Here is a 23,875-nt window from a genome sequence, read left to right on the forward strand (position 1 = left end):
TCACAGCCTTCCTCCAGCCCTAGGTGATGACAAGTGTTCCTAAGATTGTAAATCACAACACAGGGTGACTTAATCTGTATAGACCTGATTTCCCCCTGTCCTTTCATCACCTGACTTAGGTCGTTCATGACCTTCTCTCCTCTTTCAAAACATCGCTTGTATTTTCTTTGTTGCACACCAGTCTTGCTTTGGCCCAAGTCCTCATCTCCCGCCTGACTTATTGTCAAAGTCTGTCCCCACAATGGAATATTGTTTAGCCGTGAAAGGAAGGACATCTTGCCATTTAGGGCAACATGGCTGACCTAGAGGGCCGGTGAAATAAGTCAGACAGAGAAAGACAAATACCGTATGATTTCGCTCATATGTGGAATCTAAAAAACAAAACAAATGGACAAACAAAAAGAAACAGACCCATAAATACAGAGAACAAACTGGTGGTTGCCGGAGGTGAGAGGATGGGCAAAATGGGTGAAAGGGTGTGGGAGGTACAGGCTTCCTGTCATGGAATGAATAAGTCATGAGAAGTGCAGCATAGGGAGCATAGAAAATGGTGCTGTAATAGTGTTGTGTGGTGACAGAAGGTGCTATGCTTATAGTGAGCATAACATAAGGTACAGAGTAGTGGACTCACTGTCATACACCTGAAATGAATGTTACCCTGTGTGTCAACTCTACTTCAGGAAAAAAGTCTTTCCCCACCCTGCCCTCCATTTAATCTAAAAAAAAAATTAAAAGTAACATCAATTGCTTTTTCTCACAAAAGATTCATTATGGAAAGTTGGAAAATAAAGAGAAGTTAAAAGGAAAAAAATACAAATAATCTGTCGACCTAGAGGTAGTGATTGCCTGTGATTTTTTCCTACATATGCATAGATATATTTTGAACAAGAAAAGGAATCATAGTGTGCACGATGTTGTGCTACTTGCTTTTTTCACTTCAGAACACAGTCATCCTTTGGAGATTCTGTGGGTTCAGTTCCAGACCACTGCAATAAAGTGATTATTGCCATAGAGCAAGTCAAATGAACTTTTTGGTTTCCCAGTGCGTATAAAAGTTAGGTGTGCACTACACTGCAGTCACTTAAGTGTGCAATACTAGCATTGTGTCTAAAAGAACAATGTACATACCTCAATTAAAAATACTTCACTGCTGGGGCACCTGGGTGGCTCAGTTGGTTGAGTGTCCGACTTTGGCTTAGGTCATGATCCCACAGTTCGTGAGTTCGAGCCCTGCATCAGGGTCCTTGCTGTCAGTGCAGAGCCCGCTTCAGATCCTCTGTCTCCCTCTCTCTGCCCCTCACCCATGTTCTCTTTCTCTCTCTCAAAAAATAAATAAACATTAAAAAAATGCTTTATTGCTGAAAAATACTAGCCACCATCTGAGCTTTCAGCAAGTTATAATGTGATCACAGATCACCATCAGAAATATAATAAGTAATAATAATTAAAAAGTCTGAAATACTACGAGAATTACCAAAATGTGACATAGAGACAAAGTGAGCAAACGTTGTTGGAAAAAGGGTGCTGACATATTTGCTTCATGTAGGGTTGCCAGAAACTTTCATCTTATAAAAAACATGGTATCTGTGAAGTACAATCTGTGAAGTGCAATAAAATTGGGGGTAAGCCTGTGCGTCTACTGTTGTGTAACAAATTACCCCAAAACTTAGCAGCCTACAGCAGCAAACTTAATTTATCATCTCACGTGGTGTGAAGGGCGGGGGCCCCTAGGAATGTCTCAGCTGCTGGTTCAGGCTCAGAGTATCTCATAAGGTTACAGTCAAGATCTCAATCAGGGCTTCAGTCACCTGAAGGCCTGGCTCGGATGGAAAGATCTGCTTTCAAGACAACTCCTATGGCTATTGACTAGAGGCCTTGGTTCCCTGCCATGTGAACTTTTTCCAGCATGGCAGCAGACTTCCCCACAGGGGAAGGAGAGAGTGATGTCACACTATGCATAGGAAAGAGAGCAGGAGCAGGGCAGACATCACACTGTTATTGTGGGCAAGGTTAGTTCCTTGTCTTGGAACTCATCTGACTTCCAGCGAATGAGATCTGTGACTCAGTTTTCCTGGTCAGACTGTAGTGTTGCCTTTTACATCCATCCTTTTTAAAAAGATAGCTTTTTGAGATATTATTCACCTACCATACAACTCACCCATTTAAAGTATACAATTCAGTGTTTTAGGATATTCGCAGTCACTACTACCTGGTTCCAGAACTTTTCAGTACTCCAAACAGAAAGCAGTCACTCCCCATTCTCTCCTCTTCCCACTTCCCTGGCCACCACTATCACCCTTTGGTCTCTATAAACTTGCCTGTTGGGACATTTTGTATAAATGGAACCATACAATATGTGGCCTTTTGTGTCTGACCTCTTTCACTTGTGAAAATGTTTTCAAGGGTCATCCATGTTGTAGCATTTTCTTAATATTTTCTCTATCTCTTTTTTTTATATGCCTCTTTATTAAAAAGCAAAAACATCCGGAACCCCACATTGTGCAGTACCCAGAACATTAAGGGGTATTTAAGAAGCAGGCCTACTGTTCTCATCTGATGTATTTTTTAAAAATGTTTATTTATTTACTTTGAGAGACAGAAAGAGAGCCAGAGAGAGAGAGAGAGAGAGAGAGAGAGAGAGAGAATCCCAATGAGGCTCTGTGCTATCAGTGCAGAGCCTGATGTCAGACTCCATCCCACAAACTGTGAGATCATGACCTGAGTCGAAATCAAGTGTCGGACGCTTAGCTGACTGAACCACCCAGGTACCCCATATCTGACTTATTTTTGTTGTCAGAATCAGTCAAGGTAAGGGCTGAGTTCTCATGACTGGACAGGCTGAAACCACATCTGGATTTTTTCCCCTCTGGAGACATCCCTCCCTCTGGGTCAGTGTCAGACCCTGTGCTCAGTGAGTGGCCCCGGTGAAGGATGCCCATGTCAGAACAGTAGCCACTTTGGTCCAGGGAGAGCTCACAGACTCCCAGTTCTGCAAGGGCGAAGTTAGTTCCTTGTCTTGGAACTCATCTGACACCCAGCGAGTGAGGCCTGTGACTCGGTTTCCCTGGTCAGAGGGTAGTGCTGCCTTTTACATCCGTTATTCCAGATCCATGACAAAGAAGCCCCAGTTGGCTTAGGCAATACAAAGCCCAATGTCTCTGGAGCCCTCTTCCCTTGGATTTTGCAGAACTTTTCCTTTATTTAGTCCTCCTCTGATAAGTATTTTCTTTTTACTGCTGAATAATATTCATTAAATGCATAACATTTGGTTTATCCATGCATCAGATGATGGACATTGGGTTGTTTGTACTTTGGGGCTGAAAGGCTTATGCTGCTGGGAACATTTATGTACATCTTTTTGTTGCGGACATTTATTTTCACTTCTCTTGGGTATATATATGGGGGAGGAATTGCTGGGTCATATGGTAACTCTATGTTTAACATTTTGGGGAACTGCCTGTTTTCCAAAGTGGCTGCACCATTTTATATTCCCATCAGCAGTGTATGAGGGTTCCAATTTTTCATACCCTTGGGCAATACTTATGAGCTGTGGTTTTCAGTATAGCCATCCTATGGGCATGAACCAGTGGTTTTGATTTACATTTCTCTCACGATTAATGACGTTAAACAACTTTTAATGTGTGTACGGGCCATTTCTCATGAGAAATGTATCCTCAAATTCTTTGCCCATTTATAAATTTGGGCTGTTCTTTTTGTTATTGAGTTGTATGAATTTTTTTTTTAAATAATTATATATCCTGGATACAAGTTCCTTATCAGATATATGAATTGCAAATATTTTATCCTGTTCACATTCTCTTTTTTTAAATGGATAAAATTTATTTTTTAAATTAATTAGTTAATTTTTATTATTATTTTTTTAATTTTTTTTTTTAACGTTTATTTATTTTTGAGACAGAGAGAGACAGAGCATGAACGGGGGAGGGTCAGAGAGAGGGAGACACAGAATCTGAAATAGGCACCAGGCTCTAAGCTGTCAGCACAGAGCCCGACGCGGGGCTCGAACTCACAGACCGTGAGATCATGACCTGAGCCGAAGTTGGCCGCTTAACCGACCGAGCCACCCAGGCGCCCCTAATTAGTTAATTTTTAAATCTACATCCTAGTTAGTTGGCATATCATGCAACAGTGATTTCAGGAGTAGATTCCTAATGCCCCTTACCCATTTAGCCCACCCCCCGTCCTACCACCCTTCCAGCAACCCTCTGTTCGTTCTCCATGTTTAAGAGTCTCTTATGTTTTGTCCCCCTCCCTGTTTTTATATTCTTTTTGCTTCCCTTCCCTTACGTTCATCTGTTTTGTCTCTTAAAGTCCTCATATATCCTATTCACATTCTTTTTTTTTTTAATTTTTTTTTCAACGTTTTATTTATTTTTGAGACAGAGAGAGACAGAGCATGAACGGGGAGGGGCAGAGAGAGAGGGAGACACAGAATCGGAAGCAGGCTGCAGGCTCTGAGCCATCAGCGCAGAGCCCGACTCGGGGCTCGAACTCACGGACCACGAGATCGTGACTTGAGCTGAAGTCAGCCGCTTAACCGACTGAGCCACCCAGGCGCCCCTATCCTATTCACATTCTTAATGGTATTGGTTGCAGCAAGAAAACTTTGAACTTTAACGTAGTCCAAGCACACTGTCTTCCAGGTAGCCGCACACCCCCCCTTCTGCCATATTTTATTGGGTAGAACGAGTGAAGTCCGGCCCACACTCAAGGGAGTAGTGGGGACCACGTTCTACCTTTTGAAGAGAGGAGAATAAACGAATCTGTGGACATATTTAAAAACTACCACATATGTTAATATTCATTTAAAATTTCACATTTAGGGGCTAGAAAATAAGAATCTGCAGTCAAAGTGGGTGTCAACTGTGACTTCATCGTGTAATTGCTGTGTGATTTTGGAAAGACTGTTAGTTCAATGCTTGATGCCTCAGTTCTCTTAGCTGTAAAATGGGAATGATGATGTATGCCATTCACGCATTCCTAAAAAAACCCACGTTTTGCAAAATCATGCACTAAAAGTAACAGGGCTGATGGGCATCCCAAATAAAACCTACGGGATTCTGTAATCAGAGTGCTAATGAAAGAGTACCAATCATAATGAAAGTACTAGCATGATTCCCAAATGGATCAACATGGTGGAAAACCTAGTGGTTCTGAAGCCTCGAAACCAGGCTTCACTTGCAGTAAAGAATGGCAGTTTGATACTTCCTCCCCTTTTTCCCCAAGTCTCTATTTATTGCTAAGCCTCCTCTTTGACTGTGAGAACGTTTGTCTCTGATCACTTTAAGGTATTAGCGTGCTGGGAAGAATCAGGCGTGGGCTGGCATCATGTGTTACAAACCCCACTCTCTATCATCAATTGTGTAAGAGCTAATTTGTGACAAAGAATCACAAGAATCCATCTTATCAGGTTTGGGGAAGATCACGTGGGAGACACATGTTAAACACCGAGAACAGTGCTGGCAGGCAGGAAGTGCTCCAAAGTTGTTTGGATTACATTCATTCTTGTTTAGACGATTCCTTCTTAGCTTGCCCCCTCCAATACAGAACAATATACCCCTGGAGGACTTTTTTTCAGATGATGTATTTCTCATTATGAAATAGACAGAGCCCTCATTAATTTCTTTCAGACCTTGAGTCCTTGGGGGCGGGTTAAATGCAAGAGTTTGCAAACGTGTAGTCACTTATAAAGTAAATTTGCATGTGTAATGCAGTCTGGCTTCAATATATGCGTTTTGCCATGCATGCGCTCAATTTTAGGAAAACGTACAATGATAAAACCCGTATATCAGCTTGAAGGTACACCCTGAGTTTGGAGTAGGTGTTTATGTTTTATTTTCAGACTGATAACATCAAGGCCCTGAGGTAATTCTGAAACTATCAGAGCTTCTTTATTGTCTTTTCTCAGGGAAGGATGGCTACTAACATCCCTGTTTTACAGGGGTATTCTCAACTGAGGAAAGAAACAAACTTGATATTTTGAAAGACCTTTTGTTAGGGATAAAATTCAATTAGGGAAAGCTTGCCTTTAGGATTTTACTTACTCAAGTCACCATCTCTTTAATAATAAAACTGTATTTGTTAGATTTTCAAGTAACTGTTATTTGTGGCTCATAAAAGGCAATTCATTGATAATTTTCAGGAGCTACTATATCATAGACACTACAAATTCTCTTAAACCCCCATCTTTTGAGTTCTTTTGGTATAACAGCCATGACAAGAAAAACAAGCTTGCTCTAGTGGTTACGGGTGCCATGCCCTGTTGAGTCACCAAGTGAACAGCAATGCTAACGTCCTTTCCTCTGAGCGTTACCCACACACGTGAACTTGGCGCTGTGTTCATCAGAATTTTGTGAAGTTAGCACTTTTAAAAAGAAATTTATAAAGGGATTTTTCATTGAATTGGATAAAGAGTGATTAGAGAAGTTAACACCAGGTGGCGTTAGAGGACTGAACTTGGAACTACTCCGCGCTCTTACCTGGGACTGAGACCAGGGCCATGCTCTTCGTTTAACCGGTGGGTTAAAGGAAAGAAGGGCCAGCGTTGCCCCTACTGTGTCCCGTTACCAGCTGACGCTAAGGATTGCCCCCCATCACATTGTCTCGGTCCCTTCCGTGGAGAGTTGACGCTCCCTAAAGCTACGGAGCACATGGTAACTTTCCTGAGGTCTCCAGTGGCAAAAAATAGTCACAGTTTTTCTAAAGGAAAATGAAAACAAATCTCACATGAAATTGCTTTTTGGAGTGGCTTCAGTCCTGCTCTCACCATTGGAGGTACCCAGGAATGTTGATTGGGCAAGGGTAGCAAGAGAAGAAGACAAGGTCCCCTGAAACTCCTTCCCCCGGGAGCAGACTAGGCAAAAGCAGTTTCATCTCTCCGTGCCCACACATGGCAGGGTGACCGGGATCAGAATTCCCACCAGCTCGGGCTTTATTATTTCATGCAACCCTCCTTTCCTAGGAGTCCCCAACGTGCTCAGAAGTGTTTTTTGCTAGGGCCGTTACCAGGAAAATAAAATCTCAGAACAGAGACTGTAGATTTAAAAATGGGAATAAGTGCCTTCCATTGAGCTTTCGAGGGGCCAGAAAGGAGAAGAGCAGGCGGTGAAGTAAAAAAGCTGTGCTACAAGGAAATGGAAATGCCAGCAGCCTGAAAAACAGAGGCTACCAGGTTAAAGAATGACAAATATTCTGGAAGGAGTCAGGTGCACAGAAAGAAGGTGCCCTGGGAGGTCCTGGAGGGTCTGTGGGAAGTGACTTTGGGGGTGAGATGGGGAAGGAGGGAAATCTGACATCTCCACCATCAGTGCTCTCTTTTCTGAAGTCTAGTCCACAAAAAGCGCAGACCCAGAGAGAAACATGTTGCTGATGGCTTGGTTGACGTGCATCCTTGCGGCGTGGTTATGGGCAGGCACTTCCTTAAAGGAATGTGCGTGTCACCAAGGGACATTACTTTGCACATTACTTTTGAACCAAGTAATTCACCAGCTTGTCTGGCCCGATCTGGCCTGGTATCCACATACGGTGTGCAGATGCTGTCGTTTTCTGTTCAGGCTCTTCTCTGGCTCTCAGGAGGGAGGCTGAGCATCGAACCTCCCACATGGGGTGAACCCTGAATACAGTAGCACCAGGAGCAGAGTTGTTGACTTGAAATGACTTATTCTTCTCTCCCTACCACACTTCCTCCTTGTTTCAAGGTCCTCTGTGAGACAAGGGAGAGGGGAAGGTGGCGGGAAGGGAGCCCTGTCTCGGCATCTTTAACTTAATTTTATTTTTTCAATTTTTAAAAATGTTTATTTATTTTTGAGAGAGAGAGAGAGACAGAGAGAGAGAGAGAGAGTGAGAGAGCACACACAAGTGCGGGAGGGGCAAAGAGAGAGGAAGGAAGCTCCAGGCTCTGAGCTGTCAGCACAGAGCCCGACGCAGGGCTAGAACTCACGAGCTGTGAGATCATGACCTGAGCCGGGGTCCGACTCTTAACAAACTGAGCCACCCAGGTGCCCCTTTAGTTTAATTTTAATTTTTTTGCTTAGTATAACCCAGACAGCAGCTCATTCCTTGGCCAACAAAGAACAGCGTTTTCTCCTGGATCTTCTGTATTGGTTCCGTTTATCTCAGCATTCTTTGGAACCGTGATTTAGACATTTTGCTGCTAATTGAATTCAGCCTCTGGAAGCAGTAGGACCAGAGAAGGAATGTTATTAGCTTTTTCAGGAGTTGATTCTAAGGTAAGAAATAGGATTAAGATAAACTTCTCTTCCTAACGACAACCAATGATTCTATAGGAAAACATATTTTTAAAAAATGTTTTATGTATATTTGAGAGAGAAAGAGAGAGCATGAGCAGGGGAGTGGCAGAGAAGATCCAAAGTGGGCTCCGTGCTGACAGCAGCGAGCCCCATGTGGGACTTGAACTCATGAACCGTGAGACCATGACCTGAGCTGAAGTCGGATGCTCAACTAAGCCACCCAGGTGCTCCTATAGGAAAACATATATTACTTCACACTTCTGTGGTATCTTTCACTCAAGGCCTCAAAAGGATTCTATAAACATGTGCTCAGGTAGGCTGAAGTCTAAGAGAGTTCCGCCCCATTAGTTTAATTAACAGATGGCATTGTATAAGCTTAAGGTGTACAACACAATGATTTGATATATGCATGTATTACAAAATGATTACCACACTAAGTTTAGTTACTATGATAAGATTTAAGATGGGAAAATCATATAGAAAAACAAACTGAGGGGGCACCTGGGTGACTCAGTTGGTTAAGCATCTGACTCTTGATTTCAGATCCAGTTATGATCTCATGGTTCGTGAGTTCGAGCCCCGCATTGGGCTCCGCACTGACCATGCAGAGCCTGCTTGGGATTCTCTTTTTCTCCCCCTCTCTTGCTCGTAGTCTCTCTCTGTCAAAATAAATAAATACACTTAAAGAAAAAAAAAAGAAAAATGAACTCAGTATTTGGAAACCAAAGTGTGATTCTTGGCACGAATGATTTGCTGTGGTGCAATCTCTGTGGGTATCAATATCTCATGGACAAAATGAGTGTAAGGATTCCCCTTCCCTAGTCCGTACTGGTACTTCCCTTTCTGATAAAGAGGAAGATGTTCCATTCTCTGTTTGGCTCGTGTTACCCCACCTCACTGGGGCCTGTGTTGTTCGGTGCTTCTGCTCCCCACAAGAGTCCCCGTCTCTCCAGTCCTTATAGACAGGAGCCTGTGGGTCTCCTCTCAGAGTGAATTTTCAAGGACAAACAGTAGGACGGGGGGGGGGGGGGGACCCTATCCTAACCATCGGGACAATAGGCAGAGACACTTCTCTCCTGGTGATGCCTCAGGCTGTTATTTTTAGCAGAGTGAGCCCTTTCACTCTTTTGCACAACGGCTTCTGTTGACACAACTTACTATCTGGTGATTACAAAGAGATGCCATTATACCAGGCGACAGGGCAGTGACAGCACCCTGTGTGCGTTCTCCAGGGGTGGGTACCACCAGCCACCTTCCCTAAGTGCACGCGGCTCAATAACCACAGCGTGGGCACAGGCACGCCACCCGGTCAGCCGGGAAAGATGATGCCACCCAGGCTTGTGTGGTGTCTGGGCAAAGCCACTGCAGACGGTGTTGAAAAGAGCATCTTTTATTCTCCTTTCAGAGATGACTTCCTTGTCTGTCAGTAAACTCTGAGCTCTCCTCCCTGAGGATATTGTGGGAAAGATGTGGTATCGAATATGAATTAGTATGAAACTAATGTGGATTAGTGTTGTACTACAAAACCACCTGGGTCTGGGACGAGATTTGGGGCTGGAAATTGGGCAGCGACTTATCGACGACTCCCAGGAACATCAGCCTCCTTCCTGTCCACTCAGACTCCAACAGGGCAGAGGCCCCAGCTCCTCTCCACAGACAGTGCCCAGCAGCAGTGTGCGCTCAGGATTAGAAGGTTCTCAGAAAACATTTAAGACATTGATTGCCATCTAAGGGGCATTTTGATAGTTTGTATACACCATCCGGGTCTGTTAATAACTATAAAGTCTTAGGGCGCCTAGGTGGCTCAGTAGTTTAAGGGTCGGACTCTTGGTTTTGGCTCAGGTCATGATCTCACAGTTGGTGGGTTCAGGCCCAGCATCAGGCTCCGTGCTGTCAGTGCAGAGCCTACTTGGGATTCTCTCCCTCTCTCTCTGCCCCTCCCCTGCTCACTCTCTCTCTCTCTTTCTCAGAATAAATAAGTAAACATTTAAAAAAAACCTGTAAAGTCTTAAACATAATGTGTTATTAAAAAAGTGTCCACATTCGGGGCGCCTGGGGTGGCTCAGTCATTAAGCATCTGACTCTTGGTTTCAGCTCAGGTCTTGATCTCACATTTGGTGAGATCGAGCCCCACATCAGGCTCTGTGCTGACAGTGCATGGAGCCTGCTTGGGATTCTCTCTCTCCCTGTCTCTCTGCCCCTCCCCTGCTTGCCTCTCTCTCTCTCTCTCTCTCTCTCTAAATATAAATAAATAAACATTAAAAAAATCTTTTAAAAAATCTCCATATTCAATGCGCCTGTGTGTGCAAACACCAGTGCTCACTTACTGTCACCCTGTTCATATTTTGTTTTAATGTTTTATCTATTTTGGAGAGGGAGGGAGAGACAAAGCATGAGCGGGGAAGGGCAGAGAGAGAGGGAGACACAGAATCCGAAGCAGGCTCCAAGCTCTGAGCTGTCAGCACAGAGCCTGACGTGGCGCTGGAATCCGTAAACTGTGAGATCATGACCTGAGCCGAAATCAAGAGTTGGATGCTTGGGGCGCCTGGGTGGCTCAGTCGGTTAAGTGTCCGACTTTGGCTCTGGTCATGATCTCGGAGTTCGTGGGTTCAAGCCCCACATTGGGCTCTGTGCTGACAGCTCACAGCCTGGAGCCTGCTTTGGATTCTGTGTTTCCCTCTCTCTCTGCTCCTCCTCCACTCATACTCTGTCTTTCAAAAATGAACAAAAATTAAAAAAGAAAAAGAGTTGGACGCTTAACCAACTGAGCCACCCAGGTGCCCTATTGTGCTATTTGTATTTTAATGAATGTATTTGTAATGGCAGGGGATGTATGACAGATGCATTTTTCCTTCAGTCACGGGAAGCTTTTAAGGAGTCAGAAAATTTGAACTAATAGGGATAATGTTTTATGTAGTCCCTTAGTTCATTTGTTGAACACATAGCCAAAGGAGTTCATTGAAATAAATGCTGCCGTTGAATTTTTAACAATGGCTACATAAATATGGGGCCATCTATAATCTTTATGCCTACAGGAGCCAGGAAAGTGATCTGTATAATTAACCCCATGATTGATCTGGTCTTTCAGCCATCAGGATGAAGAGTCTGATTTCCCACATAGAGTGGGATGTACCTGAGAAACTCAAGGTAGCTGAATATTTTCGTGGAGGAAAGCTTCTTTTGAAGGACTAAATAGGCATTCATTTGACACAAATCCTTAAATTTCTCAGTTTATGCTGAAGAGTGGGGAGGCATGGGGAAACCATCTGGGATCTCAGATTGGTGATTCTGATTCCATGGTGAGGCAAGTAGAGTTCTGAGAGGGCCCTCCAGCTTGCACCCCGTGTGTAAACCCCTGCCCTTCAGTCTAGGCAGGGCCTGTGAGTATAGTGAGATGTCACTCCCTTGACTAGGTTATGTTATATGGCAAAGGTGGTGAGACACTCATCATGATGTTACCTTATCCATGACTTTGTCTCACCAGACTGGAGAGATTCAAAGCTAGGGAGATCTCCTGCTGCCTTGAGGAGGCAAACTGCTGTGTCTGGAAAAGGCTGCCTGGCAGGGAATAGCAGACAGCTTCTACGAGTTGGAATGGCCCCCAGCTGATGGCCAGCAAGAAGGCAAGGAACTGAATCTTCTCAACAACCAGTGAACTTGGAAAAGGACTCCAAGCTTCAGGTGAGATCACAGCCCCTCACAACACCTCGATTTTAGCCTGGTGAGACCCTGAACTGGGGGACCCAGCTAACCCTACCTCCTAATCCACAAAAAACTGAGATAACACACATGTGTGGTTTGAAACTGCTTCATTGGTGGTAATTTGTTATGCAGAGATAGAAAACCAAAGAACTAGGTCTGGGCAGGGGGCAGCTGAGAATTTGCATCTGTGTTAAGTTCTCAGGTGACGCCCAGGCTGCTGGTCCAGGACCTGTCCTTTGAGAAACACTGTCATATTTCCTCTGGCAGCGGACTTAGTGGCGTCATGAATGGACATTCACCGTACCCTTCTGGAATATAACCAAGGTTAACCAGAAGGGATTGAGCAGTCTGTTTTAAGCCACAAATAAGTATAAGCAATATGGTTCAAGCCTTTAAGAATAATTTAAATGTGGCCAGCAACAATAAATACAAAATACAGTGTTAGAAAAGCCATTAGGATCAGGGCTTAGGAAACGAGGGTAGGGAAAATAATGTAAAGTGAGGCGTGACGTCGGCATGCAAGATGCATGCATCACTATTCATTCACGCCTCTGTAGCAAGAGAGACTTAACTATTAATTCCTGTTCCTCCTTTTGAGAATCATGTCCCATCTATACTACTTGTGAATGAACTTCCTATTATAACTATACCTCAATTAAAAAGTAAGTGAAGGGGCGCCTGGGTGGCTCAGTCAGTTAGACGTCCGACTTCAGCCCAGGTCACGATCTCGCGGTCGGTGAGTTTGAGCCCCACGTTGGGCTCTGGGCTGATGGCTCAGAGCCTGGAGCCTACTTCTGATTCTGTGTCTCCCTCTCTCTCTGCCCCTCCCCCGTTCATGCTCTGTCTCTCTCTGTCTCAAAAATGAATAAACGTTAAAAAAAAAATTAAAAAAAAAAAAAGTAAGTGAAGATGTATGACATCACACAAGCTTTCCAGTTTCCGCCGTGATAGACAGTATGAAAGTTACGGAAGTTTTACTTTTGTAACTCTAGAAAATGTTGGCACATCCTCCAGCAGTACTGGGTATGGGTGGGTAATGGGTGTCCCTCCTTACTAGGCAGATAAATGGCTTCCATGTCTCTACCTCTGTGCGTCAGCTATCTTTGATGATTTTCTAACCCCTTCTGTGGCCAACAGCTCCCCTTCCCCACCTCTGTTCCTCTCCCGTCTTCACTTGTTTTTGTTGAGCAATTTTCTGAAGTGAAGAACATTCAGCTCCACGGAGGTTTTCCTAGTGGAAAACAGCCAGAGCCTTGCTTCACCCTGAGGCTGTTACTTCTCTCCTGGTAACCGTGGTGCCCCTGGTAGGATATAGGGCTTACTGCTGTGACTCTATTAGCTGAACCATCTGGATTGTTGTTGTTGTTTTATCTGACACTGTACCTATTGCCCAAATGTGAAGGCTCTGGTGTCTCCAGGCACTTCCATAGCACAGAAGATGTTTTATGTAGCCACGTCAAGCGACTCCAAGGGAAGAGTCTGGAACTTGGTTTTGAAACTATTTTGAACGTGGCTTGGTGTGATGTCTGTCCTGCTCAGGTCTGTTGGAAGCAGGGGCGGGACGCAGGAGTGAGTGCGTACCTGTGTGTTTGGATGTGTGAGTACGAGCAAATGTGTGTGAGTATGAGGCTAAGTGAACATGAGTGTGAGCAAGCATGTGTGTATGAGTGTGAGCACAAGTGAGTGTGTGCACGTATGTGTGTGTGTGTGTGTGTGTGGTGGGGGGGGGCAGGAGGGTAATAGCAATCCTGCGTGTTGGGGAGCAGGTCTGCTTAGCATCGTGGAGTTGGTCATTCCTCTCGGACATGTCCTTGTTGTCCACACTCAAAGGCCTGTTTACCTAAGATATTTCATTCGGCCCTCTTGCAATGGTAACTTTATTTTTATAACTTTTTCTTTCCTTTTGGAGATTACCAATTCTTTTCTGCAGCTCCTACAGCAGCCAGAAGGTAAGAGTCTCCAGGCCTTCACCCCACTGTGGCACCCTCTGCTAGATCCGTGTCATTAAGAAATGACTTTACACACACCAGCTGCCTTTGCAGGGGCACATGGCTCCAACTCTGTGTTAGGCTAGTAATTTCATATGGTTTTTTTTTTTTTTTTCTGGGTAGGATAAGAGGTAGAAGAGAGAAACTTCGTGCATTTTCCTTCCATTTAACCTGCATTGTCTCCCCCCATTCGTAAAGCTTTATAAACAAATAAAAACGTTGTGTTTGGAACCGCTCCTGGGGGCCGGGGAATCACATACACACTTGTGAAACATGGGTGTGCTTCTTATGTGTGGCCCCTGTGAGGCGGCCGGAGTGCTTGTGAGGCCCTAAGCTTTGTAGACTAGGAAACGGGGGTGCCGAGGGGTGGCCAGCTTTCCAAGTTAGCGATGAGGACTCTGGTCTCCACGCCTGCATCCTCTTTACACAAGATTATAACCTAGATAAGCACACAGATGAAGGACGTAGCTCGGTATTTATATTCGAATTTAAAAATATGTATCATGTCCTGGCAAATTTATTTGTTTAGTGATAGTGATTTGAAGACAAACAGGTGGTGGTTAATAGAGACTGTAAACTCTCCGGAGAAGCTTCGGGTTCTGGTAAGTCCAGCTCTCTCAAAGACGTATTCTCTGTAGGAGTCACCTCTCTGACAATGGCTCCTTGTCAGCACCGCTCCAGGTTTGCCAAACTGTTGCCATGGAAATAGATGATCAGCTGGCTGAGAATGATAGATACCTGAGTAGTGTGTGGGCTTTGGGTATGGATCTGAAGTTTGGGATGTTTGAATCTCTTTGTGAATCGATCTCATAAATGGCCCATTTATCCACGGGCACACCCTACTTTTAACCTTCAGCCTGATGTTAAGTGATCTTGCAACATTGATCCAAGATCAGCTCTGAGAGTTTCGCTTTGAGGAGACTGTCATCGGTGTGGCTGGGACTCAACCCAGAGACACGCACCATCTAGCACACGTCAGCTCCTTCAGAATGAGTGGTGTGGAGTGGAACAAGTCAGCTCAGTGATCCCTATGTGGACGTGGATGTGGTCCAGCCTGGGCGAACCAGCTGGGAACTGAGGGGAGAGAGGTGCTTGCCAGGTACCTAGGAAAAACTGAAGCATGGAGGACAATTCACCATCACAAAACCTGTGTGGGCTTTTAGCTCATAGCCTGTGATGCTGCTAACAACGCCACTGAGGCCATGTGGGGGAAGACTATGGAGGAGAACCAGCGTCCCACAGTACTCTCTTCAGGGCCAGCTTTCCTCAGCCGTGTTATGCCAAACGTTAGGATTTCTCAATATGGCAAGACTTTTCCAAGATCAAGGAAGTGTGACAAACGCTCCATAGAATGTTCTCATTATGAAATTCATAACGTCTATCGGCATACTAAAGGTTCTAGTCAAAATCAGGAGAATAGAGACCTAGTTATGTTGCTTAATTGACCACTTACTACACTTGCCTGACCATCAAAATGCCTTTAGCTCTTAGTTGGATTCTACAGCAAGAAGACCTACAGATATTCAGTGGGTGATCCTGCCCTTCCTGGTTTAGGTTTTTAATCCTGTGGTTTTCCTTTGGTTGTTCCTAGATGATTCTGGGGGAACACAGGAGTGAGGGCTAATTTCCATGTTTAAAAGAGCCAAAATACCCAAAACATACATTAACAGTGACAGTCACTGTTGTCTCTTTACCGTTTCAAGCTTAGAATGACTTAAATTTTGATGTACCTCTTCAGGCTCCATCAATTCAGAAGATGAGTAGCTATTCCAAAATCCTGGAAACTTGGATCTTTGCTATAAAATGCTATTCGAAGGCACCTGGGTGGTTCAGCTGGTTAAGCATCTGACTCTTGATTTTGGCTCAGGTCACAATCTCATGGTTTGTGAGATCACGCCCCGAGTAGGACTCTGCACTGACACCCCAGAGCCTGCTTAGGATTTTCTCTCTCCCTCTCTCTCTGCTCTTCCCCTTCTTATACTCTCTCTCTTTATCAAAATTTTAAAAAATGCTATTCTAAGAGGCTGAATAAAAGTATCAGGAAGAAATTATAAAGACCATTGTATAGATCAAGGACGAACATTTTAGTTGGGGAAAAAGCAATTTCTTTAAACCATTACATAAAATACAATCTAAATATTCTAATAGGGTTGTCTAATGCTCACTCAGGTCTAGTTCTCTTCTTTTAGGGCACACAGATGGATATTTCCCTCCCTATAGGTAGGTGGGTCCATGTGACTGATTCTGGCTAATGCACTGTGAATAGAAGTGACTTGTGTAATTTTCCAGCCAAAGCATTTAATTGCTGATGTGAAAACCTCCAGCTTTCTCTTCCTTTTCTGCTGTTTTTTGAGGCTTTATGTTCCAGATGATGATGCCTGGATTTTTGAGTCTCTGTGTGAAGGGCAGTGGCCTTGGAGAGTCACCTGTATTCACAGCTGAATGATATATACATATATATTTTTTCATTTTTGCCAATTTGAAAGGGGAAAAGGGTATCTTGCTATTGTTTTAATCTACATTTATTCTGTTATTAAAGGTTTTCTTCCAGTTGCAGTATCTGTTTCTCCAGAATAATGATTGCCGTTTTTTTTTTTTTTAATTAGTTGGAGAGTTTCAAACTCACAGCATTGCTATGCTTCCCCTACCTGATAGATAATTCAACTTCTGTCACTAAATATTTAGTCGTGTAGCAGGGTGTATTAGTCTGAGTTCTGATGAGAAGCAGATGTCAAGACAGGATTAAAAGTAGGATGACTTACTAGGGGAATCGTGTGAGAGAGAAGGCAGGAAAGGAGCTGGTTGAAGATGAGGGAGCCGTCAGACCACAGGGAAAATCTGATCCTGTGGGAAGAAGAGAAGGAGGGATGGTTGTATGCAAATGTCCTAGACCTCCTTGCAGTCTAAGCAAAGTTTAGCTCGGCTCTGTGGGTGCCCTTGAGCCAAAGCTGTTCTTTAGGGGGTCCCTGAATCTCCTAGGAGAGGCCTACCTAGGAATTAGCTGCTGTGCTAAGTTGTCGGCTGGAGCGCCCAAGGGAAGTGTGGCCTTGGCAAACACTGTGATGGATTTCAGAGCACAGCATCTGGGTCTTTGGGTCCATATGCTCCCATAGTGGAAGATCTGGGAGGCTAAGCTCTTAGGTGCCTGAGTTCTCATCCCCTCTGGGGGTTCTCCTCTAGCGGAGTAGGCTTCCTAGAATACTATTTGTAGGAGGAACTAACAAGCCTTCTGGAAGGGATGAAACTTCCCTTGTGAGGGGGGAGCAGATCTGAGTCAGGCCTCCTGCCCAGCTCTTGGCTCTGCCTTCTGGCTCAGTCCCATGAAGGGCAAGGAGGGTGGGAAGCTACAAATAACCACAAGAGGGGTGCCTGGGTGGCTCAGCCAGTTAAGCGCCTGACTCTTGATTTTGGCTCAGGTCACGATTTCACAGTTTGAGAGATCAAGCCCCACATTGGGCTCTGCGCTGATAGCATGGAATCTGCTTGGGATTCTCTCTCTCTCTTCTCTCTCTACCCCCTTCCCTGCTTTCTCTTTCCCTCCAAATAAATAAATAAACATAAAAAAATAACAACCACAAGAGCCAGCTCCACTAAAATTTCTAAGACACAGGTAATGCTGTTCTCAGATTCTTCTAACAGAGTAACACACAAAGAAAGAAGAGAGGTAGTCTTCTCACCTGTGTCTCAAAATCCTGAACAATAGCCAGTACAGAGACCCTGGTGGGAAGTGGTGGTGGAAATAGGGAGCTACAGTGTTCGCAGGCAGGAATGGCGTCCCTCTGACAGAGGGCTGTCAGAATAACAGAGGAAGTCTTGAATGGAGTGGGGGAGACACAGAGGAAGAGAGAAAGGAAAGTAACTCATGGTAGTCTCCTCAATGAGCCACATGCAGTAGCCCCTGAGAATTCTCAGAGATATTGTGGCTGGGTATTGGGAGATGTTCTGGGAGGCCAGTTGGGTAACTACTTTTAAAAAAAAATGCTTATTTATTTTTGAAAGAGGGAGAGAGAGTAGGGGAAGAGCAGAGAGAGAGGGAGAGAGAGAATCCCAAGCAGACTCCACACTCTCAGCGCAGAGCCCAACACGGGGCTCAAACCCATGAACTGTGAGATCGTGGCCTGAGCCGAAATCAACAGTCAGACGGTTAACCAACTGAGCCACCCAGGGGCCTGTGGATAACTGCTTTTATTTAGAACTGGAGTAGTTTTAGGATATTTCCCAAGGACTCTGTATCAGGCTGGGCAAAATTATGCTGTAGTAACATAACCCCCCGATACAGTGATTCAAGCCACAAAGGTTCACTTCTTGCTTGTATTACTGCCATAGTGGGTTGGCCAAGGAATTTCTCTTCATCATTGCCTCCCTCATTCCAGGACCATCTAAGAGAGATGTCATTTCCTGGAACACTGTTGGTGTCCTGGCAGGGGGGAGAGAGAAAGGATTTGATGACGTGTAATTTGGCCCTAAAAGCTTTTGCCTGGAAGCTTCACACATCATCAGCCCCCAACTAGTCATGTGACCCCCACCTGAGTTCAATGGGTTGGGTAGGATAGTCCCTCTACAGGGTGGGGAAGAGAGTGTTGGTCTGCAGGTCTACTGCAGTCCCCTTTTCCAGGGACTCCACCTCAGCCGTGTTCAGGCTTCAGGGGGAGGTAATAGGCAGCTGTTCCATAAATTAGTTTTCGGCACCCCTCCCTGCCTCTGCTGCACCAGGACAATCATGCCAAGCTTATTTTCACTTTCAGGATGTTGCTCTAGTCATTGCCTTTTCTGGGAAAACATTTCTCTCTGATGTTTGCAAGACCAGCTTTCTCTTGTTGCTTAGTCCACACATCTTCGGAAATGTCTTTCCCGGCTTCCTAATCCATGTGACCCTGGTCCCTCCACCCCAAGCTCTTCTTTTCACGTTACCATCTCCTCCTTTCTTTGTGGCACTATATTAATCAAAAAACACACCGTATCTGATAGTTTTTGTTTACTGCTCATTTATTTTCTGTATATCCTCACTAGAATGTAAGCTTTATATTTGTTGCCCTATGCTGTTTTCTGTTTTTGTTTTTTGTTTTTTGCCAGCCAGCTTCACAGGCTTTTGTGATGGGGTGGAAAGAGATCAGACTGGGGTTGGGAGGGAAGGGGAAGGAGCAAAAGCCAAAGCCTGCATGGATGGGGGCAGGTCCCAAGACGACTTTGGAGTTGAGACAGGGAGGTGTATAGAGTGAGTGCTTTCAAAGGGCATAGGATGTGTGAGAATAAGAGGAAAAAAGAACAGGACTTTTAAAGAAGTGCTATTGAGTGTTAATTTTCCTTGAGAGATTCAAGAAAAGGTTAAACTACTCTTTAGTTATCTCGATTGCTGTAATGTGTGTATTTGGTCATGACACCCTATAGAAAAAGTAGCCTGGATTGCCCAACCAAGAGCTAGGCATTGGTAGGCCATCATCCTCTGCTGAAATTCTGGTTGTGTGTATCACCATCCGTAAAGGAAGTGCCTAGAATAACCCAGATAACTTTTGGGTCGCTATAACTGAACCAGGGTTTGAGGATTCTGAGCAACCCCTCACTCATGCTGCTCATGGGGCCAGAACAGTGCTCAGCACATGATGGGCACTGAAGAAAATGTCAACTCCTAGAGAAGCTGTGATGGTCAGGAGTCAGGTGGGGAGAGGGTGGTATCAGAGAGATGGGCTGGCGCTCTCCTCCATTCCCTTGATATTAGGCCAATGGGGAAATACTAGAAAGAGAAAATGGGGCAGGGGGAGGAGGAGGGAAAGGGAACCCTCTTGTTTGATTAATTTAAAACATTATTCCAAGACTTGTCCTTTTGGGAGAGTACACTGAGAAGAGAACATTGTGGGAAGTGACTGTTGAAATAGGAACAGAACACCTGGTACTACTCTTTCCCTACCATTTTAACTTATAAAGTTATAGGTTAATATGCTGTCCTATGAATTGTGAGTCTACTCAGGGCATTTCAGTAGTTAAGTGAGATGCCTCAGAGTCCTGCAAATGGGATATTCAAGAGAGAGCTTGACTGCGTGGATAGATCTCAGCCTGACAGCCCAATGATGAGGAAGCTCCTGCTTTGGCAGATGGCCAGGAGAAAGGGATTCCAAGCCTGAGTGTCCTTGATAATAGCATCTCATTAGTTGAGATTAAAGTTCTAAGAATCAAAACTTCTTGGTATCTTGCATTTGTGACCCTGGTTGGGATAGGCCTAAAGAAGAGGGGCTTTGTCTAACCTCATTCAAGCCCCAGCCCACTTTTTCCCAGTGATCTTGACCATAGGCAGCACATACACACCCTCTACAGATATTGTAGACCACTTTCGGGTAAAGAAATCAGGGTGTGTGTGTGGGTGGGAGGGGGGCCAAACTCTGATATAGTTTTCATGACCAGACATGAAAATAAGAGTAACATGTTGAACAGTTGAAGGAAAATTTTATTCTAAACTCTTTTTGAATAACACCAAATCCTCAAGACATCCCTAGAATTAAGTATTTTTTGTCAATTATTTAGTAAGTGCCTAATTTGCTCTTGCTAGGGAAGAAAATTACATGTTGTTCCTAAATTATTAAACAATATTTTGATGGCATTGACAGAGCAAGTAGCAAGGTATTGACCAGTCACCCTGCTATAGGAAAACTCCAGTGCAGCTCTGTTTTCTCTTGCGAGGTGAAATTGAAGAGAAAAAAAGTCATTAACTCCTGCGAATGACATCTGCAAAGTCTGATGGAAAGTCACATAAAGTTCATTGTCCTTTATTAGACAAAGTGGAAGAGCCCACAAACTAATTCTTTTAAGAAATGCCTAAATGAACTTCAAAACTGAAATCCGATCATTGTTCAAAGTTTTGCTGTCCTGGCTTCTTCAGGGAACTTTGGTTTGGTGGTAAGATCTTACTCAAGGTTTTCTTTATGGAATTTCATAATCCAGCCTTCTTTGCCTTTTAAATAAATCTCGACATCTTTCTCAGTGCCTAGCATGATGAATAGATGAATGATCTTTCTGGAAAGTTTTTTCCTTCCTTGTTGCGTCCTCTAAAGAGGATGAGTCTCGGGAGAAGAGAAAGTGAAAAATGGAGATTCATGCTAAATCCTGAAATTAACTCTTTCTTGACTCAATGAATTGCTCTAGCAGTTTGGTTTGGACTGTTGTATACACTGTCAAGTTGCTCTCTTCTGGGTCAGGAAGCTTCAGTGTTAAATGAATGAAGAGAGATGATGTTTTGGAAGAAGTTTTGACCCAAGACTGGAAGACCGAATCCCATCCCTCTCTGTACTGAGGAGCAGACAGAAGCATTACCTAGACACAGCCTGTCAAAATCAAAGAACATTTATTAGGAAAAAGGTGATTCTTTTATGGAACACCTATCAAGCACCTGTAATGTGCTAGGTACTTATATGTCATTGGTTGTCACATCAACCCTGTGAGATGACTATTATTTCAACCTGGCTTGTTGAGGAAGTTGGGACTTAAGAGACCCAGTAACTTGTTCAAACTTTCACAGGTAGGGAAAGGAATGGCGGATGGGCGGGAGAGCTTGGATTTGAATGCATTATCATTCACTTCAACTCACACCATGCTCCCTTAGAAGTGCCCAATGAGAGAAGTAGTCACTCCATTTCAGGAGCTCACCGTATGGTTGGGAGGATGTGGAGAAGGGCTCAAAGTGCAGGGGGTGGGGGGTTAGGATGTCCTGAGCATCTACCGTGAAGCAGCATTCAAGTCCATCCTTTTGAATCAAGACGTCTCAGATGGCTCACGGGCCAGAAAGTTAAGCTAAGCACGCTTAGGTAACTCTTCCAGGGGTCTCCCAATCAGATCTTGATCCCAGTTCAGTTTGATTCCAAACATTAAGCCTCCCTAGTGCTTCATGCTTCCACTTCCAGCAAAGGCCTCAAGGAACAGTGTATGTCAGTGTGCCTGGTGCTATTGAGATGGAGGGAAGGGAAAGGACACTGGCAAAGGGAAAGGAGTTGAGTGAATTAGAAGAGGTAGAACTCTCTGAGTCAAAATAGAGGTTGGAGTGATGTGCCAGGATTGGGACAATGTGGAATTCAGTTCTGACATCAGTTGTGTGACTGGTTTCCACAGCTGAGAAAGCATCATAGAGTGGTGTGTGTGTGTGTGTGTGTGTGTGTGTGCGTGTGTGTCTGTGTGTCTATGTGTCTGTGTGTCTTGTGTAGACTGGCTGGTGCATGCACAGCGGGCTCTGTGGTAGCTCTCTGGTGGCCTCCATGATCCCCGACTATCTGAGTGTGGCCAGCAAAGGAAAGGTGGGTGGGTTGATGGGTTCTCCTCATGGAGTTTTGGCTTTGTGCTATTCTTCCTGTTCTCCCCTTTTAGAGCTTACACCTTTGTAACCCATTATAAAACAGTGCTTAACATGAAACTCCAGACCAGAAAACATGATTCAAATAAATCAGTGACTTTTCCATAGGACATATTGGGGCACTCATTACTCAAGAGTGGGCAAGGACTTTCTTAAGACACATCCTTTCACCTTGCGAGTCCTAAAACTTGCACCTTCTCACTATATACTTTGGAAAGAATTCATTCCTTTTAGAGTGATTGAGGAGACTCTTTTGAGTTAGTTGAAGATATATCTTGAATATCTTCTTTCCCTTTTGACGTTTTTTTGAGACTGGTTTGGTTTAATAGAAACAAAGCATATGTGTAAGCACTGTTATTTAGGCTGCCCGCAAACATTACTAGTCAACCGAGAAGTTTGGCATCAAGTTACCTTAGAGCTGACAAAGTCAGAGGGGATATAATCATTGTTTTAAGTGACCATTTACTTTTCAAGATTGACCACATTGGAGACCCCACAGGACTTACTTCAAACACCTCTCCCTCAATGCATATACAAATACCACATCATCAGTGTGTTTGCAGAAGGGAATACCAGGAGCTCTGAGACCATGGTCTAAAAAATCTTCCTAATCACCTGTTGTTCAGAGAAGTCCTGTATGTTGTAGAAGACTTTTGAATTCTGGAGCCAGTGGATGGCCTGACCGAAGAATTTAAGTTTTCAGATTCTTTATTCAGTCCTTACATTTTGCTGTGCTAGGGCTAGCTATGTTTCTAGAATGTGGGAAGGTGATGTTCTGGAGTAGAAATAAAAGAGAGACTCTTAAGTTTATTTATTTTGACAGAGAGAGAGAAAGAGAGAGTGAGAGAGCAAGAAAGCAGGGAAGGGGCAGAGAGAGGGAGAAAGAATCTCAAGCCGGCCCCTCGCTGTCAGAATGGAGCCCAATGTGGGGCTTGAACTCATGAACCGCAAGATCAGGACCTGAGCTGAAACCAAGAGTCAGACATGCCTGACTGAGCCACTCAGGCACCCCTAAAAGAGAGACTTTCTGAGCCCTGGTATTGAGGATCCTGTATGAAAACGAAAATACTTTGGTATAATCAGTTACAATGCCAACTTCTTCAATCTTCATTTGCTTGGGGAAAGATTTCAGAGACTATGGTCTTCACTTCTGTTGTAACTGTTCTCTCACATCCAGAGAGGCTAGATATCGAGGGTTCTCTTTTCATTTGCTCAGAAGTCTTATATTTATTTTGTGTTAGTCCTAGCATACGTGTAACTGCGCACAAGAATAAACACGATTACCATGTGCTATTAGAACACGTTGGTGTTTAATGTGACTTCCCTCTTCCCAGTTGCAAGGCAGGGGTGGGGAAACGTTCTCACGTAGCTTTGCTTAGTCATCTAGTTTATTTATTCAGCTGTAGAATCATCCCCACCTTTTTAAAGAGTGCAGATTCATGCTATCATAATTGTACCCGGGGTCACTAATTTGGGGGCCCCAAGGGCTCCGGCTGCTGTAGCAAATTGAAATATGGAAATCAGATGCCTTATGTGGGACTGCGGGCCGTGTGCCATCCGTTGGGTGCTAGCATCTGTTTGAT

Source organism: Panthera leo, chromosome A2, assembly GCF_018350215.1.
Source record: "Panthera leo isolate Ple1 chromosome A2, P.leo_Ple1_pat1.1, whole genome shotgun sequence".
NCBI classification, from domain to species: domain Eukaryota; kingdom Metazoa; phylum Chordata; class Mammalia; order Carnivora; family Felidae; genus Panthera; species Panthera leo.